This window comes from Panthera leo, chromosome A1 (assembly GCF_018350215.1).
Source record: "Panthera leo isolate Ple1 chromosome A1, P.leo_Ple1_pat1.1, whole genome shotgun sequence".
In the NCBI taxonomy this organism is placed as follows: Eukaryota; Metazoa; Chordata; class Mammalia; order Carnivora; family Felidae; genus Panthera; species Panthera leo.
This window is the reverse complement of record NC_056679.1, coordinates 134782688-134795376: the sequence shown is the minus strand read 5'-3', so window position 1 is coordinate 134795376 and position 12689 is coordinate 134782688.

The window sequence follows — 12689 nt, the reverse complement described above, 5'->3', positions numbered from 1 at the left end:
CACACTGTTGTAGCTTGTGGTCTCAGTGGCACCATCCTGGTTTAGCTGGGGCCTGGTAAATACTGGCCAAACGTTAACAGGTACTGTGGAGTTACTAAAGAAAAGATTTACAACTTTTATGCATGCTTGTGGGTCTGTCAACAATGCCCTTGTAAAAGATTACTAAACTCGTGCATAATTGAGGCACCCTGCCACTTGAAAAACAGGGGAAACTATGCAGGCTGATGATGCAATCTGAGGCAAAACAACCTGAAATTGCTAAAAAATAATTGACCGTGCAGTTCTGTGGCGAAGGAGCTGGCGATTCCGGCTATTTTTGTTTGTTTGTTTTTAATCATGGAATGCAAAGGGAGAAAAGAATACACGTCTGTTCCCAAGCCATTTCCCTCACAACGAATGTCAGCACACACAACGACCCCCGTGCCCACCAATACCTCCTTGCTACAATCCACCTTGGACCCCATTAAAACTGTATCCTAATGTTCTCATTTGGGAGAATGTTCCCTCACCAGTCCCTGCATGAAACTAACAAGCTAGTGGTACTAAATCTGAAAAACTCACTCTCTTCTCTAACACGAGGCTCAGCCCTTTGACAGAGGTGGTTATGCCACGCTTTTTTCTTATTCATTCTTTCCTGGAAGGGGGTTCAGAAGCCTCCGGGCTTACCAACAGGCTACCATGCGGAAGGCTACAGGACGATTTCTGTTTACATTCAAAGCCTATCACGCAAGTGAGGGCTAGAGCCGCAAGCGTGAGGCAGGCTAAATTGATGTGCTTTTGCTCTGGTAAGAAGCTGTGAATAGATCTATGACTGTCCACCAGTGGAAACTCCATGAACAGGAAAGTTTACTTACAAGGATATGTCTTTACTCACCTGGCACTGAGTGGCTCTTGCCCCATTACCACCTCCCTGCAGAAGAGGCCGCTGGGCCAAGCTCATTGACAGGAAAATACTGTGCCGAAACCCAAAATGAAGCTGACGAGGGGGAGAATAATATAGTTAACGGCACTTAGTATAAAGTGAGCACTGGTTCAAGTGGTTTACACATGTGAATGCATTTAGTCACCACCGCCACCCTATGAGGTACCTGTAGTATCATTTCTCTCATTTTACAGAGGAGGTAACTGTGGCCTGAAAAGGTTGGGTAGGTGGCAGAGCTGAGCTTTGAACTCAAGCAACTTGGTTCCAGACTGCATTGCTAAAGCAGGGGTGTGAAAACTACACCTGCAGGCCAATTCCAGCCATCAGCTATTTTTGTAAATAAGTTCTCTTGTCGATGGCTGTTTTCACACTACCATGGCAGCGTCAGTGGTTGTGACAGGGACTATACGGCCCACAAGGCCTGAAATATTTACTCTCTGGCTCTTGATAAAAAAAAAAAAAAGTGGGCTGACCTTTGCTCTGAATTATACCTGGGGAAGAAGAAAAGACTGTCCATCTCACACCTTTTAAAGATACAAATACATCTGAAGGCTGTTGTTATAGAGGCTAACGATTTAATATCTGGAAGACAGTGTAGCATCGAATTCTTTCCTATGTGTTTTAAAGATGAGAAAATGGAAGTCTGGGACATGACGAAATTAGCCCTAGGTTACACGGAGCGATAACAGCAGAAAAAGGTCTACAATCTGAATCCCCACCACACAGTTCTGCTGCGTTTGAGGTAACACCTCAACTACCAGTTAACCCCTTACCAGAAATCAGGTGAAAATGAGTGGAGAACAAGAATTATAGGTACCGTCCAGCAGATAGAGAAGGAAGTTAAAGGTAAATATAGAGGGTCCAAAAGGGGGAAAACACAGTCCTTGCTGATGAGAACAAGGGCACCCAAAGCAAAAGATTGTCTACTGGACACTAGATTCGTTTATAAACATTATTAACCATGTTATTTCTTTAGCCCTAACTAGATTATACATTTATGTCTTGAGGGAAATTCCAAAGGTCATGACCTCACAAAGTATAGAGTCTGCAAAGAAGGCCACACCCTGCGAAGTCAGAATGGAAATACCAGCCGGATTATTTCCTAGTGGGTTTTCAATACCCATCCATGAGATAGCTCCTGGAAGATCTTTATTTATGATCACTTTCATCACCAGTAATGTGCACAGCCCTCATCTTATCTTGGAGCTTCAAAAGAATACACTGTCAAAACCAGCTTCTTCATGACTTCTCTTCTAGCAAGTTCTCCTCCATCTCTTAGGAAACAAAGTACATATTTTCCCAAACGCAACTGAAATCTGAATCATGCTACTTCTATTTGGGCTTTGGGGAGTCTCAATGTTAATCAGATACTAATGAGAATCAAAGGAGCTAGGATTTGTTATGTAATTTTTCCACCTGAAGAAATGCAAATGATATTTAAAATCAGTGTAAAATCAGAGCTAGTAGCGCATGGCTTTGGTGAATCAGCTGGAAAACTTCCTAGTCCAAATAATATACAAGTCTCCTAGCATTCCTCCCTATCCAATATAAGGCTTTAGAAATTTTGGAGACTTCAGATTCCATAGTAACAGCAGTCTAGAAAGACGGGACACTTTATAAAATTATCAACCTGCTTAGAATTGTTTTCAGTTAGAGCTTGTGGTTTGCACATTTTAATATACTCAACTGGGATGTCATGGCAAACCTGGCTTTTCCAGGACTTGCAACCCTAGTCCTACCACATTTACGGAGGACTATCACTGAGAGCCTCCAGTGCAGCCGGAGTTAAGTGGGGTAAATGAATCAATGTGGGCTGATCATAACCTTTCCTTCAGATCCTACTTCCTGGCCACAGGTAATTGGTCCAAAGCAGGATACCTGGCGCATTTGGCCAATGAGTTCCTTCCTCAGGATTCCGGAGTTTGTAATGACAGTCAGGATAGCCTCCCTTAAAGTCTGAGCTCAGAAGCTCTGTAAACCTATCAGAAGCTATCAGCTGCCAGTTCTTGTATGTTGACAGCAGAAGTGATGGAAGCTGGTTTGTGAGGAGACAGAAGAAGGAAGGACAAAGCAGATAGGCAGAGAGCCAGAACTGAGGAGAGATACCATAAAGTCATGAGTTCATGATTTTAATTTTTCTTGGAACCTGGCTGCAAATTTATCTTTGTATTCCAAGTGATACTTTTATAGCCCTACAATAAAATGTTCTTTTAATTTAAGCTTCTTGGAGTGAGGTTTCTGTCATTCAGCACCAAACATCTCAAGGGATCTGCAACATGAAAAATGCTAATGAGAAGATGGAAAGGAGACAACTTTGCTAGGAAAATGTGTGTATTTACTAGGAAGGCTTATTTACGCATCAGTAAGCTTCTTCAAGTTACCATCCAAGGCAGATCAATCAAGCCAATGACTTGAATTTAGTGTTTAGTAGTTTTCTGTTGTTGTTGTTATTGTTGGTTTCAATACATAATAAATAGCAAGGATTTGTGGGTGACACCTTGAAGGCCTAGAGAAAGGAGAAGTAAAGCACAAGATGAAATGAAGGCCGACTCCACCTGCCAAAACTGAAGCCCGGCCATCACTCTAACCACGTCTGGTTCTGGTCCTTGCTGCTATCCCAACAAATAGCACGGTTATGCAGCTTGCTGTATAGGCAGAACCCTGTTAACCCGCCTCTCTCTTTTCCCCTACACTGAGTCCATGATTTCAGCACTCCCCAACCCCAGAGGTTTAAACAAACAGAAATCTCTCATATTTACCCATCTCTTTTCATCTCCATGGTTGCTATCCCCCCCCCACCCCTCCACCCCCCCACCCCCGCCCCAAACTTGCACCATTCAGCAGTCACTGAACTAGTCTCCCTTCTGAGGGGAGACCTAGCTTTGCAAACTCCAGAGTTCTGGCCACAGGATGCTTTCTGCAATGTAAATCTGATGATGGCCTTCACTTCCCCCTAAACACACAGAGTACACATCTTCTCTTTTAAACATCTTGTGGCTTCCCAGGGCCGGAGGGTCATGATTTCCCATCAAATCATCTGGAAGCTTTGAAAACAAAAAATGAAACACAAAACAAAAAAAACCTGATGCCTGGGTCTCCGTTCCAGTTAGGATTTAATTTTCTGGAGTGGGATTCTCTTACCAGTGTTTCTAAAATGCTCCCCAGGTTTTTCTGATGAGCAGCCAGCGTTGCAAAAAATGTGTAGGTATACAAGCTGACATCCTTAATGTGGGCGGTGCAGTCTCGTCCCTGCTTACTCTTCTTCCCTCTTCCTATACCACATCCCCGTCCTGTGTCCTCCAGACACGCTGGCCTCTTTCAGTTCCTCAAAATCACCACGCTCCTTCCTGCCCGGGGGGTAGGGACTCTGAGCAGGTTCTTGGGACACAGTCTCCTTTTTCTCCAGACCTGCACTTTGTACCACACCTCCCTAGGGAAGGCTGCCTGGGCCTCCCTGATTAGGTCAACTCCCCGCTCTGGACTCATCAAACACTTCTTTTACAGCACCAGTCACAGTGTAGCTTTATAGGATGTGTCATTCTGTGAATAATGTTCGTTTCCCCCAGTAGACTATCAACTCCGTGCGGGCAGGGGCCACGTTAGCTTTGTTCACCATTGCGTCTGCAGTCCCCAGCCTATACCAGGAAGAGAAGGCCTTCTTTATATGGGCATAAGGACCAAGGAAGAGAAGGGTGACAGGTCCTGAGAGCAGGCTGTGGAAATGAAAATTCTACACACAGATTTTTTTTGTGACAAAGGTAGCAGCAACTTCAAAGGGAAACCCAAGTCTTGAGTGGAAAGGACAGGACTATATGCCAAGGGGCATGTGGTTGATGACGGGTTGGAGGATGGGGAGGGTGGGGTGTGAAAAAGTCTCAAGACAGGTGAAAGGTCTGGAGGAGAAGCCTCTGACCCTTCCATGTCTGGTCTTCCAGTTTATTTCTCTAAACTTCTGCCAGGGCTCAAGCAGCATGGCCTGAAAACAGAAGAGAAAATATGCCCAGCAGTCCTGTAGGGTCACTGGAGTGGACTGCAGGTTTGTTTGGATGGCAGACAGAGAAATCACCCAACTGGACATCTAGTTTGGTGGTTAGACTTGAAGCAGACTCCCCAGTTTCAAATTCCTGTAGGGAGCTCTGCTGTGTAACCTTAGAACAAGTTACTTATGTTCTCTATGCTTCTGTGTCCAGACTGTAGCACAGAGACCCTAACAGAACGTACCTCACAGCAGGTATAGAAGATTTTATAATCTCTTTAGCCTGGTAGTTACAAATGTAATGGATTCTAGCTAATACAACCACAAATTCCAGCTCGCAACCCTTCTTCAGCCATTGTTTTCATAATTTTATTCCTACTCTAAGAACTCTCTGAGGTTCCCTATTTTTGCTTCTGTTGGCAGATGTGCAGTAGACGGCCTGGTAGTTCCATGTCCTTAGCCGCTGTGGCACACAGCCTCCACCCTGCAAGCCCAACTTTGTACTAACAAGTGAGAAAAAGCTACCGGTTTCTGAATAAAATCTAAGGGCGGCACACGTATGATTTCTGAATTTTCAATACGCCATAATCACGCTAGTCACATTGAATTGGGAGGAATGATGGTTCATTTTACGTGTCAGCTGGACTGGGCCATGGGGTCCCATCCAATCAGTGAGGACCTGACCAGAACAAAAAGGCTGACTCTCCCACCAGTAAAAGGGAATTTCCTCCTGCCTGACCACCCTGAGCTGAGATGCTATCTTTTTCCTGCTTTGGACTCAAACTAAAAACGCTGGCCCTTCCTGAGTCTCAAGCCTGCTGGCTTTTGGACTGGAACAAGACTATTGGTTCTCCTGTTCTCAGGCTTTTGGACTCAGATTGGAACTAAACCATCAGCTCTCCTGGGGTCTCCAACTTGTCAACAGCAAATCTTGGGATTTGTCAGCTTCCAATATCACATGAGCGAATTCCTTATAATAAATGTTTTTCCATATGTGTATGTGTGTGTGTGTGTGTTTATTCTATTTGTTCTCTGGAGATCCCTGACCAAAGAGAAAGAACTTAAGAGAAAGCCTTTTCTGCCTTAGTAAATTTGGGAGGCCAAATGCATGACTTCTTTTCTTGCTAACTAATATTCAGAGGATTTAACACAAATACTCAGCATTGTGAACATGAGTCACTCACTATTCAGTGCGGTGGGAAACAAAAGGGGAATTAACATGTATGAAGTACTCCTTATAAGCTAGTTGCTTCCACAAACAGCACTTCGATGAATTAAAGCAGTATCTACTGACCTAAGAAATTAGCTTAAGAAAAGGTCCCAGACATTAGTTCTATGATTTGTCTTTCCCAATAAATATGGAATTTACTAACTTGGAAAAGCCTCTTACACAGCCCAGACACAGGCTAAGGCAACAGCCTTCTCTTGCTTAAGGAAACTATAGAAACTTCAAAGGAGAAGGTGTGATTTCTTTCCTTGTTAAGTAACTGAATGGTAGTGTTAAAAATGCCATTCTGACAAACTGCATCTTTGTGATGCAGAAGAGGTGGCTTGATATTCAGCCTTCAAGACCCACAACAGCTAGGATGACTGTTTTAGCACATCACAGTACCACATGTGGTCACCCCCTGAATATACAATAGGACCCTGTCCCAGATTTAGGCAGGCTCAGGGACATCTCCACTTCCTCATAGGCCTTTTGTAAACCACAGGAAGCCTTCCAGACTCAGCAATGCCCCTGATGTAAAACTACAAGGTTTTGGTGGAAGACATGAGAAAAGGTTCAGAAAATTAGTTTTTCTGACCTGTATCTGAAGAGAGCCACTTGGGAGTCTTATGGCTGGCGCCATCTTTCTGAGATTTTCCGTGTCTGCCCAATGGAGTGGGTGGAAAGGACAAGAAGGACACAGTGTCTCACTGACCTCAGCCTCATATATAAAAAGACCTGAACCTCACTGACCCTGCAATTTTTGATACAGTCATAACTGAACAGTGAAAGGCAAAAAATGTTTTATAATGGAAAAGATGCAATGGCTAGAATTTTACAAATAGAGACTCTACCTCTATTGTTTAGTTTAAGTCACTTAACTTCTCAGTGCCTCAGCTGTAAAAGTGGAGTGGGGTGAGGAGGGCTGGGAAGGTGTGGGGGAGGGTGGGACCACACGATTTCTCAGACTCCCTGACCTTTAAAACATCCAGGTTTCTCTGTTATCTCCATATTAGAGTGGTGTTATTGGCATGCTAACCCTTTTAACTTAACAAAGGTAAGAATTTGTTGGCCACAAAGTACCTTCTTCATTTGGATGGCAGGGTTCTGAGCTAGTCAACCCTCTCTTTAGTTTAACAAACACTGTGGAGTATCTGCTAGAACAGAGAACCATGCTACCTTCTGGATGTACAAAATGAACTCACAAACTTGTGGGGTCTTAAGGAGGATCCAGATTACTGGTCGAAGATAATACACACTAAACTGTTATTCTTTTTTTTTTTTTTTTTAAATGTTTATTTCCAAGAGAGACAGAGACAGAGGGCGAGCGGGGGAGGGGCAGAGAACAAGGGAGACACAGAATCCAAAGCAGGCTCCAGGCTCCGAGCTGTCAGCACAGAGCCCGATGTGGGGCTCAAACTCACGAACTGCGAGATCATGACCTGGGCTGAAGTCGGACACTCAACCGACTGAGCCACCCAGGCGCCCCGACTAAACTGTTATTCTTAAAAAGAAACACAAAACCACACGTAGGGCAGTTTAGGAATGTCTGTGCTATCCCTTCTACAAAAGGGGTCAATATTAGCAAGTCATTTGTAACCAACGGAGTCTTGCAGCAGTCATGTTCTGTTATGTCAGAGGCTAGGGTGGAAAAGGCTTCTGCCTGGTTCTTTTGGGACAATCATTGTGGCAGGAGCCATTTACCAGGGGGCAAGTCTGACTACCCTGAGGCCGCCACGCTAATGGAAGTGCTCTGTTACCTGCCACTGCTGAGGTCCCATGGGACTCTTCAACTGTGGGGCTGTGAGAAAGCTCCGGGGAGCCTCTGATGACGGTAGTATCTGACCTGCCCACACTGAGCTCTTCCTGAATTTCCAGCCCACAAGACGGTGAGCAGAATAAAGTGGTGTTTGCTGCTCTTGGTTTGGAGTAATTTGTTATGCAGCGAGAGTAACGAGAACATTATCCTCACCAAAGTTACTCTCAAGATAATTAATCCAAAATCACGGTTACCACAGAAACACTTACATTACAATAAACTTTTCCAGTGGATATACAGTCCATGCTTCCGGAGAGAAAGAACAATGGCACATGCCACCTAAAACCTTCACGAATGGAGTCATGCAATGTTCTAAAATACCTTTTTTTTTTTTTCTTTTTTTAAGTATAGCCTTGAAAAGTAGCCTGTTTGCTCAAACTAGGAACGCATGCACGGAACATTATATTCTAAAAAAACAAAAATTTAAGAAATTTGAAACCAAGATGACCCTTTATTGTTATTTATTTATTTATTTTTTGTAAAACCGAGATGACCCTTGAAATAACAACTACAGTTGTACTATTTCACATTATCAGTGCTCCTCAGGACAACTGAATTTTTTGTTTTTGTTTGAAAAAAAAAAAAAAAGTCATTCTGAGTCTTTATTTACTCTAACCACAGTGAAACACATTCTGGCCTGGTGATCAGAGGAAAAATACAGAAAGATAAGAATAGACTCCCTGCCTCCCACCCTTCCAGCTATATTTCATGGCGCACAATCCTCCGATCAGGAATTCGCAGGCATTTTCAACACCATCAAGATTCAAGTACTCTAGCTCAAGGGGGGAGTGAAGCATGAGCCATCTCCTAAAAATGAGAGCTTCATGACTTGACAGACCTGAAGCCTGTCGGAGGATGCAGCTTTCAGTCACTGCAGAAAATAGCTCCATTTCAACAGGTGACAATTTAAGGCCCCACCAAGTGGAGCAGCGAGCGGCTGACCTTGCCTCTTCATTTCGGTTTCTTTATTTGCAAAGTTGCAATTATACTCCTGACCCATCTTAACAGATACTTTGTCAGCTGGTGGGGGGGAGAATGCAAACAGGTTTTAAAAAAAATTCTGAGAATTAAAGACACTAAGTCAGCTTTGCCAATATAGTAGCTTTGAGAATAAACTTTTTTTCACCCTGGCCATGTGTGCCTGTGCTACTGCCTGCTTTTTGCCATCTGAATTTTAACATATTCACTCTAAAGGTACAATAAATACAGGTGTGAGGATAGGGGGAGGGGTCAGCAAATAAACATAAAACTGGAGGTCCTTTTGTGTTTGGAACTAATGAATAGAACAAGTGGGGAGACATCTATTTTCATGGTTGCATATCACCACAGGTGATATGTCAAGTCCCATGTGAAAAAAATACAAACGACAACCCAGAAAATAAGGGGTTATCTACATAAACAAATTCACAGTAAGGCACTCCTTTATTTTATTTATTTAGTTATTTAAAAAAAAAATTTAATGTTTATTTTTTTGGCGGGGGGGGAACAGCAGAGAGAGAAGGAGACAGAATCTGAAGCAGGCTCCAGGCTCTGAGCTGTCAGCACAGAGCCCGAGGTGGGACTCGAACTTACAAACCGAGAGATCATGACCTGAGCCGAAGTCAGATGCTTAACCAACTGAGCTACCCAGATGGCCCGGTAAGTTTCTCCTTTAAATTTTTTTTTTTTTTAACGTTTATTTATTATTGAGAGATAGAGAGACACACAGCATGAGCAGGGGAGGAGCCGAGAGAGACAGGGAGACACAGAATGCGAAGCAGGCTCCAGGCTCAGAGCTGTCAGCACAGAGCCGGACGCGGGGCTTGAACTCACACGCTGTGAGATCATGACCCAAGCCGAAGTCGGACGCTCAACCGACTGAGCCACCCAGGTGCCCCTAGGTTCTCCTTTAAATAGGCTCTCCTTTTATTTGTTTGAAATATACTTAAAATATCAAAGTTTGTCCTGTGCAAGGCTTCTCAGGAACACTTCTAACAACAACAACAACAACAACAAAAGGACAAGACTGTATCAAATAACTTTGGGTCCTAAGCCCATGAAGTAAAAAAAAAATTAATACAGTTGCTTTTCTTTGCTAACCCAATTGTGCAAAGTTCCTCCACTGCTTCTTTTCTCCTATGGTTGCGAGGTTTCATTTTTCTTAACTCACCTCCACTGTCGCTTCATCTCTGTGATCTTCTGATCTTCTGTGAGCCCTCTCCTTGCTTCTGTTGGGCTCCCATGGGACTTCATTCATTTCTCTCTATATGCAACCCTAGTGCTGAGTGAAAAAGGCTTGCCTATAGCCTGTGTCCTCCATCAGACTGGGGCTGACTCATCTGTCTTCATACCCACAGCACAGATGGCTCTCTGTGCAGCAGGGGCTTAGGCCAGGCTCAAGGCCCCGTCCTTGGATCTGTCTGCCACCACTTTGTTACCCCTGCATTTCTAGTAGGTCACACATCTTTTCCTCTTAATATTTGTGATTTTTCCTCTGAGTCCTTTTGGGTTTTGATTCCACGGTTGTTAGTTAAACGATGAAATCACATCAGCCGGTGTAAGGCTGGTGCGAGGCACAGTCGGGGGTGTGCGCGAGGCAAGTCGCTACCTCCCGTTTCTGGCTTTGCTCTTCTCATCCACACCCCATCCTTGTGCTGTATGTTCACTCCTTCTCATTTCCCTCGCAGAGCACATCTGAAGGTGAGAAAACTTCTTCTTACTCTTACATTTGTACTTCCCGAATACTATGTGGAATCCGGCCACACTTCTTCTATCCTTCTGAAGAAAGGGGTTATCTAGTGCAAAATAAATTTTCTTGTAATCTCTAGTTATAAAAATCCTGTCCTATTTTGTTCAAGTATGGCATGGTGTACGTAAAACTCTGTTCTGAACCTTTTCTTGGCATCAAGATACTTAGGGTGAAACTATTCCAAAGTCATTACAAGTCATTCTTTTAAGAATATCTAATGGCATATGCAGTGGTCACCAGAGGTGGAAAAAACCATGGTATAAACCTGAATAGAACCGGATTCCATTTAAGCACATTGAAAACTTCTTTTCATCTGTGTATGCGTGCACATATAAAAACTGAAAGGAAATACACAAAAACATCAGTGCTAATTTAAGGACATGGGGCTTATATTTTCCTCATTATACTTCTTTTCCACATTTCTCAATTTACCACAATTATAATGTACTTTTCTGTAACTAGAAAAAAAAACCCTAAATTCTGACATGTTAAAGAAAAATAAGCGTGAAAGTTAAAAACAGAATACACCGGACATTTAAAAAAAAATCCACATTTTGTATTTTAGCCTGAGAGAAGGGGAGACCAAAAAGGTTATTGTGTTTTTTAATGCACTCAATTTTTATTTTTTTAAGTTTATTCATTTATTTCTGAGAGAGAGAGAGTGTGCGTGTACACGAGTGGGGAAGGGGCAGAGAGAGGGAGAGACAGAGAATCTCAAGCAGACTCTGTGCCCCACAGGAAGCAGGGCTGGAACTCACTAATGGTGAGATCATGACCTGAGCCAATGTCTGGTGCTCAAAGGACTGAGCCACCCAGGCGTCCCACTGCACTCCATCTTTAAACTCTCCAGAAGAGAGAACAGCATAGGAAGGTCCCGGGTACCCATCTCTCACTCCGCTTCCCCAATAACCACACTGCTATCCGTCTTTCATGCACTTTCCTGTGCCCACTTTGTCTTCAAAGCAGTTTTTTAGGGATTCCAGTTATCCTTTCATTTGGATATATTTGCTTTTAAGTAGCTTGGGTTTTCTTTTGGGATGGCTTACAAGGCCAGAAAGCTTCTGAAGACCCGCTAATGTGAGAGGGCATCCTGATTCTGCAAGCGTGTGCCCTTCGACCCCATCCGGAGACAATCCTACTGAAGTCCCAGGGAGCAAACATCTAGCAAAAGCAAAGCGATATGGTATTTACTCAACTTGACTCCTGTCCGGTGGGTCAGAGAACAGTCTCCAGGGTCCAGGATCAAGCCGGGCCTCGCCGGCCTCGGCAGCTCAAGCCGCTCCATTGTGATTCAAGATTCGGGGTGTAAACACATGCAGTGTTTAACCATGGCCAGTTTGCTTTGAATGTTTGATAGCCGTGACTGAGGCTCAGGAAGAACACAGTAGTGACTTCTTCGCTGGAACTGAACTTGAGGCTTTATTTAGTATTTGGGCAAGCGGCACTGGCAGCTGCAAGCCCTCAATGGGCGCTTTCTAGTCGCAGGGCGGGCCGTGTTGCTGGGAGCTGAGGGTCCGGAGCTGCTGGGGAGCTGGGTGGGGGGAGGAGGAAGCAGGACTGCCCAGCCTGGGGCCATCCCGGACCCAGCGACAGGTGCTGAGGAGCAAGGAGGAGGAGGCCCTCCCCGCCCGCTCCCAAGCCCAGCCTTGGTGTCTGACACTAACTGCCGTTTTTATTGCGTTTTTGTTTCAGGAATACAGGACCTTGGCAGGCAGAGATGTACCCCGTGGCTTGGGCTTTCTCTGCGCAGCCAGTGGTGATGAAAACAATAACAAAGACCCTGACGTTGCTTAATGGCCAAGACTCCCTCAGATAACAAGCCAGCACAGTTACTGGCCGAGACCCTTGATTACAGAGGGGAGGGGAAGGGACAGAAGGAGCTCTAAGTTATATTTCGGTGCAATCAAAGGAGATTATCGTCTCGTGATCTGGACCGATGATCACGTTTATTAGTAACTATTGTTTCCTGACAACTTTTATGTGCCAGGTACTGAATTAGGTACTTTATGTTCATTTTCTTGCTCACACAACCCTGCA